The 22,284-nt window shown below is 37.2% G+C and overlaps 1 protein-coding gene and 1 pseudogene across 2 annotated transcripts in view; both read right to left on the bottom strand.

Moving 5' to 3' along the window:
* LRRTM4 (leucine rich repeat transmembrane neuronal 4) overlaps window positions 1-22,284 on the bottom strand; it is a 694,038-nt gene that overhangs the window by 454,951 nt on the left and 216,803 nt on the right. The gene's annotated exons all lie outside the window — the stretch shown is intronic.
* Window positions 14,511-22,284, bottom strand: part of LOC308526348 (COP9 signalosome complex subunit 5-like) — a 101,455-nt pseudogene continuing 93,681 nt past the window's right edge. Inside the window, exons 2-3 of the transcript in view lie at window positions 15,299-15,673; window positions 14,511-15,066 (exon numbers count right to left, since the gene is read on the bottom strand). The product of the transcript in view is annotated as a COP9 signalosome complex subunit 5-like (transcript). The remainder of the gene's footprint in view (window positions 15,067-15,298; window positions 15,674-22,284) is intronic.

Below are 22,284 nucleotides of genomic sequence, written 5' to 3'. Positions count from 1 at the left end.
TTCTTTAATGCTTTGTAAGCAACCTTAAATATTTTGTAAGCTAAAACAAGGTGAAAATTAATGAAAATGTACACATAAGACAGGAAGGAGAATCTTACACTGTGTGGTGCATTATACAACTGTGTTGCACGAGGAATGTATAGGCCAGATTTTCCAGACACCAGTGGGAATGAGGTTCTTAGGGTACCACTGAAATAAGCATCTTTAGAAGCCCCCAGGGGAGAATGGAATGTGGAAAAAGCCTTGTTATGCATAAAGTTAATTTTCTGAGGTTCCAATGTCCCATCTCCCCCAAGCCAGTCCGGAAAGAGGGGCAGCTAGGAGTTCAGCAAAATCAAAAGCAAGGCCAGTGTCCAGAGCTTCCGTTCCATGTTGCAGTCGGGTGTAGTTTAGCATCCAAGCTAATTAAAGTCCAAAGCTCTTAGCACCGATTTACACTATTTTTTCCTCAAATTTTACCTTGTGGATTTGTGGTACCTTCTCAATTCAAATATACAGTTCAAATTTTAAGAAACCATAAAATCATCATTTATTTTGTATCATGTAGGTGTGTCTAATTATTTCCAATGATAGCAACTTAAATAATTGCCAGTAAAGATTAAACTATTATAACGCTATATTCACATAGAAATGTTTAGCAAAGTTTCTATGTGCTTTAGGATTTCAGATAAGAGCAAAATTTAGAGGGAAGAGGAACATAAATTTCTACCGAGTGGCATATGGTCTGTATTTTTCTATTTAATAACTGTTATCAAAATCTGTTATCATCCCTTTTATTTTTGTAATGGCAAAATAAACATTCATCTACTTATTTAAAACACATCACTAGTTACTAGCAGAACTGGAAACTAAATTCAGATCATATGACTTTATGTCTAGTTTGTTTTTTAAATATACCACAATGTGTCAGAGAAAAATGTTTAGTTTCATATCAAGACAGTACATGAATCATGTATGTTTGATTCTTTCCTTTTCATATTCTCATAGACACACACACATAAAGTTGTTGGGAAGCATGAGACTTGGTTGGAAAGTTTGTAAGGACATTCTGGTAAAAGGGAAGTGTGTGAAGGGCCACCTGCCCTGTTTATCATAATTCCGACTTAGGGGAGACTTAGGGGAGTGTTGAAGGCGGTGCCCCTAATTATTCCTTGACCTTTCCAAACAAGTCTGTGCATGTGCAGACCCCAGTGTTTACTGGAATCTTTATGCTCAACCCCTAGATGCCCTTGCCTAGAGAAAATGTAAACACATTTGTCCTCCCAAGCTTACTCACCCTACTGATTACATCTAAAGATAAAAATTCCAATAAAAGCCTAATGAGGCAGGCAATCAAGACTGCCCTGGCTACTAAAGCCAGAGGCCCCTTAGCCCTGTCTTTCACAGTCAAACTGTGTCTGAGTAATCTGTTCATCCATCATTTAGGGGCTGATGGTCAGCTCCAGCAAAAGGCAACACTTTGGGGAAGTAGAACCAAAATGTAAAATGAAGAGAAAAAAATGTTATCAAATAAGAAACAGGAATTTTCACTAGGTATATTAAAAATGGGACCCAAGTGAGGAAACTGGTGATTATGGCCACAAGTAATAAAAGCTAACATTTCTGTGTTGAGTGTGTATCAAAACACTTATTTGTTTAGATGTCTGAGTGGTAGACACTTACGTTGCTTGATCATCATTCTTTATTTTCTGTTTTTGAGGATTTGAGTATATTTTCTACTTCAGATGCCATGAACTATATGTTGAATAACTTAATCAATTATTCAATTAATAAAGAGTTTCTGATATTTGGAGAAAAAATTAATTAGGTATATTAGAATTTACCTTACTTTCAGAACTATTAAGAATGCATACATTTGGCAAACATGTTCATACAAGCTAAATATTTTAATTTAGCAGTTAGAAACATGATGACAGCAAGCAATATTAGAAAAGAGGAGGGTTAATAAAAGCAATCATTTTTGTTTATTGGTTTCACAAAATGTTGTAGTAACAAAAGCAGATACAAAGCTTAAAGACAGCCTTATGTATGTCTTCAGACACTAACTACATGGAATTTATCTTTTGAGTGGGCAGGAGAGTGCACATTAATGGATACCAGCACGACACTTTTTCTGCCCTACTTGTAACAACACTCAAGTGTGACCTGAATGGCTCCCTAGTGCTTGGATTTATATTCTTCTCAGAGGCATTGGATATTGTATTTCACTACAAAGAGCTAAAAACATTGCAATCATTATTTATAAATCTTTTAGAAAAATGCATTTTCTTAGCAGCAACTATGGCAACAAGGAACTCAAAATGACACTAAAAAAGAATTGAGCTCAGTTGCAATGGGTAATGCATGCAGGATTTATATTTTACCACCATCTATATTTTAAAACTGGAAAAATCAAAACAAACATTCACTAGATACAATCACTTTTTATATTCAACTCACATGTCCTGTTTAAGTAACATTGAAATGTGGAAATATAAAGTACAGTCACTTAATAGTCATGAAACCCTTATAAACATAAATTGACTCCAGGTGATCAATAACATCCTATTTCTAGGGTACAGTCAACTTCACACAGTTGCAATAATACTAGTATTACTGTCACTCATTACAAATTTAATAAAGCATTTCTGGAATTGAAGATACGGTCATTCTTTTCAAGTGTTTAAAGCAACCATTGTTTACTTTGACATTAGAGTACCCTCTTATATTGCATTAGACACAGACAGTTTATTTCTTAGCAATTGTTTTTCCTTGTATTAAGAAAAAAAAATTTTGCTACTTATAATTTTTCTTACATATATATATATATATATATATATATATATATATATATATATATATAATGTAAAGCCTACGTTATTTTAGGAGTTAGGAGTTCTTATGTTGATCTAGTACTTACAGGCCCATGTTAAGAGATATAACTTCCTCCTCCCAGAATAATACTGACAAATTATTCTATCCAATTACAGGACTTGACCATCACTATATGACTTTGGTAAGACTATCATAAAAGTACCACAGCCCACCTGCCTGGCTCAATGGTTGAGCATCGGATTGTGAATCAGGAGGTCGCAGTTCAATTCCAGGTCAGGGCACATGCCTGGGTTGCTGGCTCAGTCCCTAGTAGGGGGCATGTAGGAGGCAGCTGATCAATGATTCTCTCATCATTGTTCCTATCTCTCTCTCCCTCTTCCTTCCTCTCTGAAATCAATAAAAACATATTTAAAAAAGCAAGTACCACAGATTGTGTGACTTAAACCACAGAAACTTATTTTGCAGCAGTTCTGGAGGTAAGATCAAGGTGTACGCAGGGGTGCTTCCTTCGGAAGTTTGGGAGGGAAGAATCTATTCCAGGCCTCTTTTTCTTTCATTAGGTGCAACCTGGAATCAGCACAGAAGAGCGAGTTCGCTATCATCCCCCAATCCGCATGGCAGCCCCACTAGGTAATCAATGGACATTCTCATCTAGTATTCTAGAATTAGTTGTTTTCTCATTTGGTTTTGCTACATGTCTGTTTTGCAACTATATGGTGCTTGTATTTAAATGTTTTGTGTGGCAAAAAGGAACAGCAGAAGTTCCATTCTACCTTTGACTGTTAAGAAAATCCTCTTTCATATGAGTTTTACATCATCATAATAAATTAAAGGAATAGACAGTTTGACCTATCAAGTTCTATAAAATGTTTACTCAAATGTAATGAAACTGATAATTTGACTTACAGAGATTTTTCTATAGTTGCCACAGTTTATTTTATAGCTGATGAGGTTGAGGCCTTCTGTTTAGGGACTTTATATATGAAATGAGAATTGGGGTAAAGAGAAAAGTACAGGCAGACTTCAGAAGGTTGATCATAGGGACCCTCCTCATGTTTGCAGTGGTCTGTGTTTCCGTCTCTCTTTCTGCCCCTTGAGACTCAGGAAGTAAGCCTGCCTATTCTTTGGTCTGTTTAAACCCAGGGTCTCTTCTACAAAGCCTGGCTGTGAATTTTTCAGAAGCCTCTATGCTGTCTCTGAAGTCAGTCATGCTAGGGATTGTTGCCTTAATAAAAAAGTCCAAAGAATATTACTTAAAAATAAATTAATCTACACTAATAAAAGAGAAACATGAAAATTGGAGTCACTCGGCTACGCCCACCAGCCAATCAAGATGAGTATGCAAATTAGCCCAACAAAGATGACGGTTAATTTGCATATGCAGGCACGGAGCGAAAGACTGAAAAAGACTGAAGACAACTGAAGAATGAAGAGGCTTGGCTTCTCCGCTGCAGCCAGAGCGGAGAAGCCAAGCCTTGCTGCTGCGGCCTGAACAGAGAGTCCAAGCCTCGCTGCTGCCAGACCAACGGCCTGGGCCCCGGGTGCCGGAGGAAAACCAGTGCTGGCAGCCAGGGGAAGGAAGACCTATGGCACGAATCTTCGTTCAACGGGCCTCTAGTGATTATATGAGAGAAGTTTTCTACTCCAGTGTTTCTACTGCTCTTAGTTGATCAAGTTTAAGTTCTCCAGATTATAGTACAATGACACAGGTCACGTGGCCAATAACCCACATAAAAGTAAAATGAACTTCCTTTTTTTAAATTTCTTTTAATGTTGTATTATTTCCTGCTGGGGTCCAACCCCAGCAGGTCCAGGGGTCCCCAAAGGTGTGGACGGAGTCGGCGAAGAAGGAATGACACGGAGACAGCGTTCAGTTGATCAGCAGCCTAGCCAGGATCTCTAGCCAGGATCTGTCCACGTTCTCCAGCCAGGTTCAGTAGCCATGTTCCCTCGCTAGGTTCTCTTGCTAGGTTCTGTCTCTAGGTTCTGTCTCCAGTTTCTGTCCAGGATCTTTTGCCATGTTCTCTCCAGCGAAGTTCTTCTGTCTCTAGGTTCTGTGTAGGTTCTCCAGCCAGGTTCAGTCACCAGGTTCTAGTCAGGTTCTCTTGCCATGTTCTATCCAGATTCTGTAGCCAGGTTCTGTCTCTAGGATCTTCATCTAAGTTCTGTCTCTCGGTTCTGTCTTCTAAGTTCTGTCTCCTGTTGTCTTGTTACATCTGTATTTATACCAGTTGATTCCAATCCTATCAATCTCTATTCCAAAGGTTAGGGCGTTTCTTATCTCCATTCCAGGGAGTAAAGATTATGTAGCTTAAGTATGATTGTTCGTAGTTAAAGTGATTAATTACCCGCCTGGCACTTAGTTAAGAGGTTTTATTCCCTCCCTAACTTCAGGGGAAAATCCCTACCTGGGGAAACAACCTTTCTCGGAGAGGTGACCTTGGTTAAAACACAGCGCCAAGAAGGTGAGCAAACATATTAAGAACAGTATGCCATATATGCCAGGTCCCTTGAAACAGCAAGGATGGACTGGCTCCTAGCAATTTCCCAAAACAGATGATAGTTTAAATTTCTAACTATACACAGAACCCTTGGGAGTTAAGATGGATGAGCATGTGTTCTGTAAGAAACTCAAAAAAAGAGAATAAATGTTTCCCTTCCATAGTCCAAGATCAAGAAACAAATGAAGCCCTGGTTGGTGTTTCTCCATGGTTAGAGCATTGGCCTGCTCACCAAAGGGTCATGGGTTATATTCCAGGCCAAGGGCATGTACCTGGGTTGTGGGTTCACTTCCCACTCTGGTTCAGGGTACATGGGGGAGGCAACCTATCAATCTCTCTCTCTCTCTCTCTCTCTCTCTCTCTCTCTCTCTCTCTCTCTCCCTCTTCCTTTCCCTTCCTCCTTCCCTTCCTTCACGTCCTTCCACTCTCTATAAAAGCAATGGGAAAAATATCCTTAGGTGAGGATTAAAAAAAAAAAAGAAAGAAAGAAAGAAAGAAAGAAAGAAAGAAAGAAAGAAAGAAAGAAATGAATTAATCAGTCATTTGCAATAATGTCAACTAGCATTCTGTGTGGATCTATTATCAAATAAAGGCAATCTAATTAAGATAGACACCTGGTTCTAAAATTATTTCATATGAGAACCTCTAAATGAACTTTTTAAATCAATTCCATATCTAGTCTCAGACTTACTACATCACCAGCTCAAATAGCAGAATCCAACAACAGACATTTTCTTAATACCCTAGAAACAATTTTTATGTAAAACCAGACTTAAAAACACTATAATAATTGGTAAACCAAAATCATGAACTAAGAATGCATAAGCCAATCCCCTCCACAAATTAATCTCATGACCTTTACAACTGACTAATTAATTTTGCATTCATTAGAAAGTGCCCTACTGCTATTATTAGAGAAAAAAATAACTTGAAGAAAAACAATGCCATTTTTTATATTCATTTTCCAAAACCAAAAGTGAATTTTGTTGGCACTTTAATTTATTACCCTGCCTTAGTACTAATTGTAATTCTAATCTAATAATAATAAACATGTTTATTGATTAATGTCTCTAAGAAGAACCACCTAACAGTATAGAGGATGACATGTATAAATGTTTACATAAAACATTGTACAAAAAAAATCTTTGTGCAATGTACAAAAATGTTCTTCTTCTAGTGAGATAGAGATTTCTAGTCTGGCTAAAGTGAAAATTAAGAAAACAAATACAGGAATAGCAATTAAATTTTAACATAATATTCTACATGGTTGTTGGCAGCAATGCAGTCCAGTTTTGTTGAGAAGGAATTAAAATGCACAGGTTTGCTCTGGCCAGTGTGGCTCAGTTGGCTGAGCATTGTCCTGTGCACTGAAAGATGCTGATGCAATTCCTGGCCAGGGCACATGCCCAGGTTGCAGGCTGGGTCTCCCGTTGGGGTGCGTGCAGGAGATAGCCCATATATTTCTCTCTCTCTCTCTCTCTCTCTCTCTCTCTCTCTCTCTCTCTCTCTTCTTTCCTCTCACTCAAAAAAAAAGCATATTAATAACAAAGAAAAATGCACAGGTTCTCCTTACTTGCCATGAAATATATATATATATATGTGTGTGTGTGTGTGTGTGTGTGTATTTCACTATGTTGACTTTATGTGTATGCTCTCACAACATTTTCTTCATTATGACAGTATGAGTGGTGGAAGACAATCAACTTCAACTTTAAGACAATTCACAGAGGATTCCTGAGGTAAACAATTTACTTCAAAATTCAGTCTCATGACTGAAGGAACTGGGAGATGGTTTCATTTTCTTGTGGCAGCAGAATATTTGGTACTTTTCACCTTCTATTTCTAAAATCAAGTGTAGAAAAAAAATAAAAGCCTCTTTAAGCAAAACTAGCACATTAACCATTGTAAGATACTCTAAGACTAAAAGGGGGTAAGAAATCTAGAGGAGTGTATCCATTATAACACATTGAAAAGAAACAATTTACCTTTTCAAAGAAAACATGTTGACAGATATATGGAAACATAGCAAGGCATTGTCACCAAGTGGGAGGATATGATGTGAGATGATTTTTTAAAGTTTATTTGAAGCTCATGTCTTCTAGTAGAATACAAATAAAGGGGTTACTTTACATATAATTTATAGAAAGGATTATTCACACATCATTTTCTCCCACCAGAACTGCTATCATAGCGAAGAAGACTTACTTATCTTTTGGTGCTAATATTTAGGCAAAAAAATATAAATACATATATATTTTTATTTGGTCTGATTCCTAAGGTATTTTTTATATGAAAAGCAGGGGAAAATAGCTAAGTGTTAATGCAATTTAGCATTACAAACAAGGATTTGGCTGAGTCCTATCAAAGATTAGGTGAGCAATTTGGGGCTAATTTCCTTAATAAGTGGATCAATTCTTCATTTGTAAAATACAGTTGATAATAAATAGCACATAGGGTTGTAGCAAAGGATGAATTATAACAACTATGCAGGCCATTTAATAGAATGTCTAGCACAAAGGGAGTGCTCAATATTTGGTAGTTACTTCAGCTGCATGTCAAGTAACTATGACATACACTATGTATGCAGATCATTTATTGATTAGTTACTACTTTTTTATCCTCACCCAAGGACATGCTTTTATTGATTTTAGAGAGAGAGAGGAAGGGAGAGGGAAAGAGAAAGAGAAACATTTATGTGAGAGTGAAACATTGACCAGTTGCCTCCAGCACACATGTGATCTGGGAAAAACTGCAACATAGAAATGTGTCTTGACTGGGAATTGTGCCTGCAAACTTTTGGTGTACTGGGCAGTGCTCCAACCAACTGAGACACATCAGCCAGGGCTAGTTACTACTTCTTATAGGAGGACCTGAGGGTTTTATTTATATGCACATTCACATGTTCATTTCATGCTTATTATCATCATCTATTTGATTAGGATATCAACTTGAATTTGACAGTATCCTGTGCCTTCATAATTAAAAACAGCGGCACAAACTAAATTAAAAGAATGAAAATCCAGTTGTAATAAGTGGAAAGGCACCTCCATTGATGCTAAACAAATAAGATTTTCTTGTTCCCCTACCACCCCCCGCCCCCACTTTAAGTAGGGTAACAAAGCCACAGAGTGTTTCTTTTAAAGCTACTTGTACTTTTCAGTGTGTCTAGGTTACTAGTACAAATATAGGCCTACTACCAAAAAACACACTTTGTACATTTTCAATATACTCTGAAACAGACACTTCGTGACATTCTAAGATTGCTTTTTTATTTAACTTTATAATTCAAGCAGGTTTAAAGAAAAGGGATCATTTTTATGCTTCCAAATATTATGAACATTGAGTGTGGAGAATTTCTAATTTTTTAAAAATATGTTTTTTTTTATTGATTTTAGAGAGAGATAGAAACATCAGTAATGATAGAGAATCATGGAACAGCTGCCTTCTGCATGCCTCCTTCTAGGGATGGAGCCTGCAACCTGGGCAAGTGTCCTGACCAGGAATTGAACAGTGACTTTCTGGTTCTTTTGTTGATCTTAATTAACCACTGAGAGACATCGCCCAGGCAAGAATTTCTAATTTTTTAAATTTTTATCATAAAGTAATTAAATTTAAAAAGTATAACACCATAGCTAAAGAAATAAATCATTTCTTGCTAAAATATTTTAAGGAAATATTACCAATATAAAATATTATCAAAAAATGTTTAATAAAAAAATTGGCATTTCATGAAGTTTTACATTGATGGTGTATGTCCCAGAAAGATGTTTTATGTTATGTCACATAGACTATATTAAATAGTAATTACTTCTAATAAAATGTAATATTGAACAAATTACCAGTCATTCTTTTTATTAAACACAACTTTAGAAAAAATAAGAAAGCTATTGCTAAAACTATCACATTAATATCCTTCTGAGATTTGAAATATAATTACAGTCACTTTTATTCTGCCCCATGAGATATAAGAGGAATGCAGGAAGCAGCTGGCTATTCATTCATGTAATTATATTCTCCCTATGTTTAAATTGTTGGGCAGAATTTTTGCTAATAGAACTGAACATGAATAGTATCCCATTCTCTTCAGACTGAATATGGTTATTCTTGGGCCATAGAGAGCCTAAAATGCAGGGTAGAAATGGCATATTGTGTGTCTGTGACCTTTACTCAAAACTTATCTGCAACATGGATAAGCTAAGGAATCACAAGAAATAAAGAAAAGTTAAGACATTGCCTAGCAACACATAAAAAAAAAAAAAAAAGGCAAGGGAAGGCTCACCAGAAGTGAGAACAGGTGAAATCATTTAAAAACTATTTGAGACATAGTTTCTCCACTTCTAAGTCATCTAGGCAGAAAAAGAGAGCTAAGCAGAAATGGACCTATCTCCATGCATCAAAGAAGCAACAGAGGAATAGATAGAAATAACGACATACTTTTCTAGTCATAACTGCAAACTCACATCAGGGCAGTACAAGTTCCATCCGAAATACTCAAAAATGATTTCCAAATTTACAGCATTAAAATATAAATCTAATACAAAAATGAAGAACTGTGTCCCAATACTATTCAGTTTGATTCAGTGTGGCATCATAAAACCTTTTCTAGCTCTTTTTATTCATTTCAAAAAATAGTAGATAGACCTAACCTTTATTTTAAAATTTAGGTTCACATTAAATATAAACATATTTTTACATTTTTAATCACTGAATCTGATTGTTCAAATGTTGACTTTTTCGCAAATGGCTCTCAAAAGCATTAAGTGTGGGACTCAAGATGTTCTCTAAACCAGCTGCGATATAAGAGCTAGGATGTAAATGAATGCCTTTCTGACTCCAAACATCTTAAGATGAAACACTAAATTTTGTTAAAATAATGTCTCTTAAGGTCACTGTATAATATACCAAGAATTACATAGTCTAAATCAACCAGGCCTTTCATTAATTTACTGTGGATCAATTTTTCATATGAAAACATCATGCCAGGTACATTTATGAAATGCAGTAGTATTTTAATGCACACCGAACTCGAGAACATTGGGCCATATTAAATCAGGTTGGAAAGATAAAGATAACACTCAATTCTTTGAGATTACTACTTAATTATTAGTTTTGTTTTTGTTTTTTGAGTGGAGATAACATTGGCTAATAACATATAAGTTTCAGGTATACAACATCAATGTTGTTGAGCCCAAAAAGTCTAGTTTCCATCAATTCATGTTCTGGGTATTTATCCAAAGAATATGAAAATGTTACAGAATAGTGAGAAGCTAGAAAAATTCTAAGGGACACTGAGAAAGAAAATTAAACAAGGCCAAACAGTTTGGCAGCCCGCAGGCAGCTTGTAAATAGCAAGTCCTATGTCTCCCCAAACAAAGACACTTGTGAGCAAATGGTTAATGTCTCTCCAAAGACAGTAGAGGGGAGGGGAGGGAAAAGGAAGGAAGAGTGCAGTCTTGCCTCCTCCCACTCCCTAAGCCAGTGATGGCGAACCTATGACACGCCTGTCAGAGGTGACACGCGAACTCATGTTTTTGGTTGATTTTTCTTTGTTAAATGGCATTTAAATATATCAAATAAATATCAAAAATATAAGTCTTTGTTTTACTATGGTTGCAAATATCAAAAAATTTGTATATGTGACACGGCACCAGAGTTAAGTTAGGGTTTTTCAAAATGCTGGCACACCTAGCTCAAAAGGTTCTCCATCACTGCCCTAAGCAGTAAAGGCAGCAGTCTCTGGGCTTGGCAAGATAAAATCGCCAGGTGCTTCTCCCAAATTCTGGGAAAGCCACAACAAAGTAAAAGGAGGGACCTTGAAAATTAATCTGTACCAAGTTATTCAGCAGAGGAATTTTAAAATCTATACCCAGAAAAGTATATAAGGGAGATACCCCCCTCCCAGCTCCCTCCTCAAATTCGCCTAAAGAGCCCAGCCACTTTTTATGTTGGATGATAGATGTGTTTCCCTTGCTCCTTTAATAAATTTGCATGCTTTAATTTCTTACTAAATTATCTTATTAATAAATTCGTTTTAACACAATGCAATTATCTGGAGTCACTCCTTTGAAACGATTCATAGGAGAAGAGAAGAACTGAGGAAGGATAGCTCTCCCCTCTGACTCAGGAGACTGTGTGATAACACTTCCCTGATGTTCTGTGTGCCTGTAACAACAATACTAATTTGAAGAGCGATATGTGCCCATATATTTATTGCAGCATTCTTCATAATAGACACAATATGAAAATGACCTAAGTGTCTACTGATGGATGAATGGACTAACAAGATGTGGTATATATAAATAATGGAATACTATTCAGCCATAAAAAAGGTGAAATATTGTGTTTTTGTGACAACATGGATGGATGTTAAGTCTATCAATTATTCTTCTCAAACCCAAAACTAGGTAATTCAAAACTAATGTAACACCAATTGTCTAATTTTCTATTTTGACTTGCGCATGACTTAGGCTGTTATTTTTTACCTCTTGTCAAATTTCTTATACTTTTACACTTCAAATGCAAACCTTATATAGTGCATACAATTTAAACTGCAAATGATTTGAGACTCTCGAGCTCATTTAACAGTGTGCTGCTACTTAATTTAAATTGTCAAAACATTCAAATACTAATCACACATGCAGTTTTTCCAACTTTACACATTTTAAAGACAAAGTTTCAATACAAGCAGTAGCTAAAATAATTTATTTTAAAACAAACTTTTTTTGTAGTAAACTTCCTTCTCAACCTTGCTCTTCATTTATTAAACCTAGTGCCTGAAAATAGTTCCAAGGTTTATATACATTATGCTGAATAAAATGCTTTAGGCACTAGCAATTTCAATGTTTAATATTCAACAGGCAGTCCTAAAAGTCAATGCACACTTTAAAATTTTCATTTTCAGTGCTGTTGCTGAGCTCTTAAATTCATTGCTTTGTTATGCTACTAAAAGTTGCCAAAATGGCTTTTTCGTATGATACCTTATGTTTAAAGTAAAATAAAAAAAGACCAATGCTGTATTTTCTGGAAATTGTGCAAATTTACATGCTTAAATAGCCTGTGCATTCTGTTTCTAAAAATATACCTATCAAATCATTGCTACTGTTTCAATGCAGATTATTCTGAAAGATAAACCAAAATAATAATGTGTGCATATATTTGTGCGTATTAATGGATCACATTATTTTGAAATCTTTTCCTTAAATGTAACCATGTGTTTAGGACCATGTGTCCACACTTACATATTTTTCTTAATGGCTGCTATCACCCATTGCATGAATGCATCATAATCTATTTATTCTATCCTAGATATTTGGAGATATACATACACACACACACACACTGGAGGCCTGGTGCACGAAATTTGTGCATGGGGCATGAGGGTGCCCTCAGCCCAGCCTACACACTCTCCAATTTGGGACCCCTTGGGGGATGTCCGATTGCCGGTTTAGGCCTGATCCCCAGGATCAGGCCTAAACCGGCAGTCAGACATTCCTCTCACAATCTGGGACCGTTGGCTCCTAACTGCTCACCTGCCTGCCTGCCTGATTGCCCCCAACTGCCCCCCACTGGCCTGTTCACGCCCAACTTCCCCCCCCCCCGATGGCCTGGTCACCCCCAGCTGTCCCCCTGCCAGTCTGGTCGCCCCATGCAGCTTGCTGTTCAGTCATTTGGTCGTCCCTCACTAACCCCCCTGCTGGCCTTGTCACCCAACGCAGCCTGCTGTTCGGTCATCCAGATAAATTACTGTAGGTAAAATTGCTAAGATAAAGTTATAATTTTTCTAAAAGAATTTTAACATTGATTGTCTTTGTTATATCTTAACAAACAACAGAATCAAATGCTGTGCCCTTTCCCATCCTGCAACCTCTGATGGGTCACTCAACAATGACAGGCTGTAGAAACAAGACCTCCCATCAGGATGGTGTGCAACCCGCTTGCAACAGTTCTGCTGCAGTTAACTATGGCTTTCAGATATTGTGATCTCCCTGTGTCACAAAACCTTCAGCTTGATGATTTCCATTAACTCGCACCTGAGGCACTGGGAGACGGTATATTCCAAAACGGTATGCAAATGTGGTATCACTAGGATTCAAATGCTTTTGCAGCTGATAAATCCTTAATATCTCTCTCCTAACCTCCCCAAAGCAGGTAACCTGAGGCCAATTAGGGATAATATAATGTGATTTCCTGTGATGCAGTTACCTTTCGAAGTTGAGAAACAACTATACTTAGAAAAGAGTTCAATACATGTGAACAGATATTAAAATAAAGTCTTTTTTAAAATTCCTTCATTACATAAAAAGTGATGAGATAGAAAAAAATGACATGATAAAATCAACTATCAAGCAGTGAACTGCAACTGATGAAATGAAATTCCTAATATTCTTAATCATTTAAAAGTAAAGTTAAGAACTACCTGTCATTTCAAATAACTTTTCTAAAATAGAGGCTATATCTGCTTGTATATATTTTGGGAGTCTACTTTGGGTTCTACAATCTTACAGATGCAAATATAAATGGGCTGGAGACCAACTGGCAATTTGCTCTGAAATATTAATTACTGATTTTTCCTTCTTGGCTCTGCTTCTTCTTATTATATTTATCTATCTAGTATCCCAGATGTCATATATGAACATTTATTTAAAAAATTGAAATATACTTTTCTGTTTATGACATAAGGTTTATGATTTGTGCTTGCTTTTAAAATTTAATAACTCAATGTTATATATATAACATGTGCCACTTCTGTTACACACAGGCACACACACACACACACACACACACACACGTGATTTTGGCATTCTATTTACTTTTTATAGGGAAAATGTTAAAAAAATGAATATTTATAATAAAATAGTTCATGTGAAATGGGATGTTTCTTTCATTGTTAATAAAATACAATAGAAATTCATGTGTAAGAGGTCCTCAGGTTAGAGAATTATACTAAATGAAAATGGAAAGACGCTAGTATGACCCTGTCTCATTTTCAGTGCCAGTATAAGAACCATTTAAACTCCATATGTGTGCTTTTTTGTTGTTGTTTTGTTTCTATTTTAAAGAGCTTTATTACAGGAGGTTAATGTTCAGGACACTTCAGAGCACCTAATACATCTTCTAATCAGATAACCGGTTTTTGGTAACTGGTTTAGAAGTGTTCCTTGAGAACTTTTTCATATTGGTTTTCAGGCAAAAGTGCTACTTAGTGATTGTGTAAGTGGTGTTAACTTGATTAAATGGTTTATCCTTAAAAACCTGAAACACCAATCCAGGGATAGCTTCTAAGGTAGTTGTACAGTGTCTCAGGTAGCTTTGGCAAGTTTGTCTTCTGACTTTCGGTCCTGTGTTTCTAAACGCAATGTGAAATTCCCTCACCCCAGCTGGGCTACTGACTGTTTTAACTTTTCAGATAAATCAAAGCCCTGGTGGTGAGATTGTCTGCATTAGTAAGCAAGCTAGAGAAGCTCAGCATGTTCACCCAGTATTTATTCCACAAAAGCCCAAGCAATTTGCAAACCAAAGAGGACTCAAAAATGAACCTTCTAATTAAGGCATAATATTGTTGGCAGTGTACACCAAAATCTTCTATATTATTAAGTGGGATAATCTGGTACTCAGAAGGTCCTTCATCGGAAGGTTGTAGCCTTTTGGGTGTGTATTAAAGGCTCCAAGATTCATTTTCCCTGCAGATTCTGTTCTTGTTGGGTTCTTGGCCACTGTTAGGAATGCTGATTGAGCATCCGAATCAGGGGTCCTCAAACTTTTTAAACAGGGGGCCAGTTCACTGTCCCTCAGACTGTTGGAGGGCCAGACTATAGTTAAAAAAAAAAACACAAAAAAACAAACAAACAAAAAAAACAACAACTATGAACAAATTCCTATGCACACTGCACATATCTTATTTTGAAGTAAAAAAACAAAACAGGAACAAATACAATATTTGTATTTGCATGTGGCCTGCGGGCCGTAGTTTGAGGACCCCTGACTGAGTACTGACATGGATCCCAGAAAGCCAGCAGCCATAGTAAGAGGGGGGCCATGAAACCAGCCAATTGCATTTCCAAGGCGGCCAACCTGTTTGGTGGTTTCTATACAGTTTGCCATGTATTCACATGCAGCTGCCTCAGCATTTACTCGGGTTACAGCGCCCTCTACAGGCAAAGCAAAACTGTTCGCAAAGATCATCATTTTACCATCCATCTTTCCCAGCATTTGCCATCACTTCCAAGCTGCTTCCTGATCCTGTGTGCATCACCATTTTCAGTAGAGCCAATGCTGAGATTTTGCTTCTTCTTCTTGTATTTGTAGATTTCATAGATGCCCTTGGCTTCCTTCATGTTATTGGTCAATTCCCATGTTTTCTAAGCAACACCACTCCAGATGCAACCACTGCTAGTAACTGGAGAAGCTGTGGCCTCCATGATCAAGATGCTACCTTACCTCGCTAGGTGTTTGGGTGGGGGGGGGTGTGGGCTTTGAACCTTCAGAACCACAGGTGCCTACTCATACTAGCCATATATATAATTGATTTCAGAGAAGAAGGGAGAGGGAGAGACAAAAACATCAATGATGAGAGAAAATCATTGATCATCTGCCTCCTGCACACCCCCTGCTGGGGATCCAGCCCACAACCCAGGCATGTGCCCTGACTGGGAATCCAACCGTGACCTCCTGGTTCATAGGTCAAGGCTCAATCACTGAGTCACACCAGCCCAGCTTAACTCAGTTTTGACGATTACATTGGTTACTGTTCTAATTCTCAATAATAGGCTACTTGAGTTTTAATGTCAGACCGTTTCAACTTCCTAGCCATTTTTACTTTGAGGATTTTAGTTCATATATTCATATGAGCTTTATAGGTATGTATTTCCTTATCATTTTAAATAACACGCATTAGCCTCTATTTATTGTTCTGTCATCATGGGATGCTGTCCCGTAAGCCACACTATGTAAGAGAGGGAATAAATGTCATTATATTTTCTGACATTTCTTATATCATCCACACATCTATCATCACAGCTATGCATGTCTATTGACAAGGTTTGACATAAGACACACCTATTCTCTTCTAGACAAAACTATTTTACTTTATAGCAGTTTCTATCAAAGTATGCTATATTCAGGCATTTGGAGTGTTAGCTAAGTACATTCTAAATCTCTGCAACATGCACACAAACTTTAACTCAAAAACAACAACAATAAAACACTAACCCCAAACTAAAAATCACAAAAGAATCTAACTTAAAATTCAGACTCTCCTGGCATAGAGCACATAAATTGCAAATCAAACACAAGTATACCTAAAAGAAAGGAACACAAGACCTAAACATTTCTATTCATTAATACATTCACAAAAAAGAATAATATGAGTTAGAAATGAGAGGGCAGAAATAAAACTGCTTAATGAAGACTCTTTGTTCATCATTTCCAATGCAGAAAGGCAGAAGCTGGGGCACATTTCAAATAATGCACTCTAAATGATATTAGAAGATCAACATATCCTGAAAAAATCAAATGAACAGGTCTTGCAGGAAGGGCACAATGACAAATGGCTGAGTTCCTCTTCCTCCCTTTCCTAGGGCTTAGGAAATGTGAAACAGGAGAAATAAACTTCATGGACCTTTCAAGTTATGTAAAATAACCATTCAAATGCTAAAAATGTTGCAGAATGTCTGCACAGTGGCGTGCCAATACGACCATAATAAAACAGCACACCCATTAAAGACTGTCGTGTAATTAACTTCTCTCATGGGATGGGACACTCTGAGGACAAAATTGTTGAAATCCAAAGTCCACAGAGGCCCTCCGGCTAAGAAGGAGGCCCAGAAGTCCAGTGAGGCTGGGAGAGTTATTAATTGATAGGAAAGCTACCCCCCAGGGATGCTAGGTACTGCACTGGGAGGAATGCCTGCCATCGAATCCTTGGCAGTGCACGAGTTTTTATAATAATCAAACGATGAAAGCACATGGAATATCCTATGGGAGCAAAAGGCTTGAAAAAATCATAATATGTCCATATCACGGAAACTTATGGCCATATTAAAATAATAGTGTAAGTCAAGAATGGACAATTGTTACTTATCAGTCAGTTCTGGCACACTTCCTGCTTTTATAAATAAAGTTTTATTGGAACACACTCACACATTTATTTAACTGTCTGCTTTTAGTTACAATGGTGACATTGGAGAGTTGTGGCCAGCAAAGTCTAAAATACTTATCTTCCCCTTTACAGAAAAAAGAAACATTTTCTTATTCCTGGAGGAGCAGAATTTTCATCCCAAATATGATTATTTTCAATAAATCACAAGATTCGGGAGGAACCTTTGACTCCCTGACTATCCAACTAAAATAATTTAGATAGAGGACCTGCCCAAGAAGGGAGATAACATCACAGATAAGCATAGTTTAAAATGAACTAAGTGTGATCCATAGAGAGGAACCTAGAAAGCCCCTTTGATTGGTGCTCTCTTTGTCTCACTGTTAAAGATGGTCCAGCAAACATTTATTTACCAAACTTTGCTTTTCCATTTCCCTGTGAATTACCTTACCTGTCATTTGAAGTCCCCAACCACAACCCCCCTTCTTCTTATCTCAAGACATATAAGCTTCAACTGATTTGTCTGGTATTCTTTAGGGAAACATGTACACACATAATTAAATTTATTTTCTCCTGTTAACCTGTGCCATGTCAATTTGATTATTCCAGGAGAAGCAGGAGAAAAAGTTTTCCTCTCCTCCCCATTAACATAGAAACATTTTTGTTAGGTAATATTAAGTGAAAGGGGAAGTTAAAAAATTGTATGCTAAGCTTATATTTTTATGTCCCTAAAATTTGTGCATGTGTTTTGTATGTACGTGTATACATTTGTGAATGTCTGGAAGGGTAAGCACTCTAATATTAGAAATGGGTATCTCTAGGATTATTAATGGCTTCCATTTTGCCATTATTATCTACTTTTAAAAAATTACCCATTGCTGAAACCGGTTTGGCTCAGTGGATAGAGCGTCGGCCTGCGGACTGAAAGGTCCCAGGTTCGATTCCAGTCAAGGGCATGTACCTGGGTTGCGGGCACATCCACAGTAGGAGATGTGCAGGAGGCAGCTGATGGATGTTTCTCTCTCATCGATGTTTTTAACTCTCTCTCTCCCTTCCTCTCTGTAAAAAATCAATAAAATGTATTAAAAAAAATTACCCATAAAGAAAATATATTACTTATGTAACAACAAAAAAATACATTAAAATGCAAAAATGAGCGAAATCACCGAGGTAGGTCTTAATATTGGTTTTATAATCTTTGGTTCCAACAGCGGAATTTTCAGCAGAGGAGAATGAAGCAGGCTTGTGTTTCAGTAACATGGAGCTTGCCAGCCTCAAGGACTATGTGGGCCTCATTCTAGTGCAGGGCAGGCTGCAAATTATTTCAAGGTTCTATGAGTTTGATAGCAGTTGTCTGGAAGGGGGACAACTGCTCATTTTCAGCTGTGGACTCACAAGCATGGAGAGACTGTTATTTTCATCTGCGCTCTTTCCATTGCACACAGAACATCTGTCACAAGACTGCTGTCGGATGCGGCAGCAAAGGCTTCTCTCCATCTATAAAAGCCCAGCATCTGCTACAGGAAAGGAGATCAGACAACGACAACCAATGTGTCGATACTTACCTGTACCAGACCACCATGATGAATTAATTTTTAATAACAGTAAGCACTGCAGCAATGGATATAATAATGATGTTATTGTCACAATGACCTAATTATTAATATTAATACTAGGAAGAGAGCCAAGGGAAGGTCAGGCATTAGAAGCATAGTCATCTGGGCAGCTTCACCAGGAAACTGCAGCTTCATGATCCCCAGGGAATTGCTAGTCCATTTCCCGCAGATCCCCGGGGGGAGGAATCAAACAAAGGGTAAGATGGATGCATGCACAGTGAAGTCAGAGGGAGAGATGGGTGCATGCACAGTGAAGTCAGAGTGAGGTAGGAAAGGCACTTGTCTGTCAGTGTAGCCTGGGGAACAATGATCATTGGCTAGGAGGGTGGGGCCCATGCAAGCCTGTGAAAAAATTTGGGAATACATTATCCCCTGACAAAAAGTTCCCACTCTCTTGTGCTCTGGCTCTTGTGAGTTCTCTTGCTCCATGACCTGCACTCACTGGTGAGCTATCCTGCCATGTGGACACAAGCTAAGCTAGCCAGATGCTGGACTGGCCTGTGCTGTAATATGGAGTGGAGACTTTGGGTATTGGCTTAATTCTAGTCCTGCTAAGACAAGATTGGACATTTCCATGGTGAAAGGGAAGGAAATGGGACCCTGAAAACTCAGGGATTTAATTCCACTCATCTTCCCAGGCGAGTCTCAGAAAATTCCTTTCCTGCAATCTCTCAAGAATTTCACTTCCACTGGTAACAGATGGAGATGCAGAAGGCACCCCACTGATAACAATGACTACATAATATATATCAGAGGCCCGATGCACGAAAATCAGGTAAGGGGCTCGGCTCTCGCAGCCCTGGCTTAATCTGGAAGGTCATCCTGACGGTTGTTCCACTGTCCTGCTGCCTGGTCTAATTAGCATATTACACTTTTATTATTATAGATATATGTGGTAGGTGTATATTATACCTATATGTGCACACATATATTTAAATGATTTGTGTTTAGCCTATCATTTGAACTAAAACAAACTCTTATTCTTAAAGAAAGAATATGATAATATATTTGAAAGATTTAAACCTCTCTCATAATTCTTGCGTTTTCATTTTCAGGATGACCTTTCCTTTTCAGTAGACTGCAACGTTTGGCTTTCATTGTTAAGTAGAGCTTTGCAAATATTGCCACAAAATATCCCCAAGTTATTTGAGGGTACTGAGTACTTTTTGCAAAAAAATCAATGGAATTCAAATGTAACTGTAAAACAGTGCCTCAGGTTCACTTTACGTGCCTGGGCCTTTAAAACACAACAACAACACACAGTTTTCTTTCTATCATTTTTTAATGGATTAAAACTCTCTTATGTCTGCTGGTTCAAAGGATATGGGTGAAATCTGGGACTCAGAAGGAATTAATCTGGGGCCCCTAAGGGGCGGGTGTTGTTGATATGCAAGAAAACAGGGTATCAAGGGTAAGAGCATAATCTCTGGATCTCTGGAGTCAGAACACTTGGGATTTAACTCTGTTTACTGCCTGTAAGAAACTGTGCACGTTTCAAGTCCTCCGTTTCCTCAATGTTAAAGTGCAGGTGATTGCACTACGACGTGTCTCCCTCATAAGGTTTTTCTGAAAATCACAAGGGTTAATACTTGCAAAGTGGTTAGCACAGCAGATGGCATATATCAGACTGTAAGTACTCTGTATTGGTTAAATAAATGGTAGCAAGTGTGATGTTTATTGGACGGTCATGATGGGCCACCAAAGTAAAGTCACTAGGAAGAGTGAGCATGAATAAAGAAGCACTTAGGAAGGGAAGACGAGTTTGGTTGTCAGCTGAGGTATAGGCAAGACATGACTTAAAAAAAAAATTCAAATAGGACAAGACATTTGTGAATTCCAGCTAGCCTTGTTAGAAAATGAGTACAGGCTAAATATCGAACTGAAAATTCTGAGTTGCCAGGAGAAATGCAAGTAAATTTTGATTAACTCTTACCCTGACCATTCTAAATGTATACAAGGCAATCTATGTAGAGGGCATTGGACTCTGAGAGTTTTCTGTTTATTATTCCACAAATGACTAGAAGGCACAGTCTGTTATGCCTTTTAATAATCCATTAATATTAAAGTGTTAGTGAGTGCCCATAACCTTCACTCATACCCCAAATCCCCACCTTGGACACCCAAGCTATTGAAACATGTGATGCTTCTTTTAAAACTTGTTTGATTTCAATCTATTTTAGTACCTGAATGTCACTGTTATTACTCTGAATTTCTCCCATTTATTACTCAATAGTGTTTTCTATGCTATAAAACTATATAATCCCTTAGTGCTAATTAGATGTCACTTAAATCTTTCTAATGATGTAAAACTGACCTGCTTATTCATGTTGTATTTCGACCCCTTCTGGACTGTGATTGCTTCAATCAGTGAAAAATGCTTTCATTGAATCCCATTCAGTTACATCAATAAGTTATTAACATAATTATGTAAATGGAGTGCTACATTGCTGGCATTACTAGATAATTTTAGATAAATACACATAGCTTCAATTATCTACTTTGAATCTCAACTTACAAATTTTATGTTTAGAGCAAAAAATATTTCTCAGCTTATATAGCTTTTGTTAGATAATATATAAAAATTCTCATTTATTTCACTATAGTTTATAACACTTATACTTCCATCATTTCAGCTTTGCATAATTACCTATATGTTCTTAAACACACACACATACACACACACACACACACACACTTCTATTTTGTGACTTAAACCTTAAGTCCTTTCTAAAATTTCAACTAAGTAAATGAAAATTCATCACCTAATAATCTTGACCTACTCTGAAGAAAAGAAAAATGTAAACAAATACCAACTCAAATAACTCTAAAACCAAAATAGATATTTGATATGGCTCTTTTAGATCATGTAATGTTAAGGAGAATATTGAGATATTGACTGAGTACATAAATAAGTATGTTAGTGCCCTGCTGGCGTGGCTCAGTGGTTGAGTGTCGACCTATGAACCAGGAAGTCACGGTTTGGTTCCAGGTCAGGGCATATGCCCCCTTTGCAGGCTCTATTCCCAGTAGGGGGTGTGCAGGAGGCAGCCAATCAATGACTCTTTCGCATCATTGATGTTTCTAGCTCTCTCTCCCTCTCCTTGCCTCTCTGAAATCAATAAAAATATATTTAAAAAAAATAAAATAAATAACTGTTTTAGTACTAAAAACTCTTCTTTGATCACTGTGATGAAAACAAAAGGGAAAGTTATTTTTTAAAAAAATGGTGTATGCCTACAACTACAGTAAATACATTTTA

This window comes from Myotis nattereri (assembly GCF_964212035.1).
Source record: "Myotis nattereri genome assembly, chromosome: 10".
Classification (NCBI taxonomy): Eukaryota; Metazoa; Chordata; class Mammalia; order Chiroptera; family Vespertilionidae; genus Myotis; species Myotis nattereri.
This window is presented reverse-complemented; position numbering and strand designations above follow the sequence as displayed.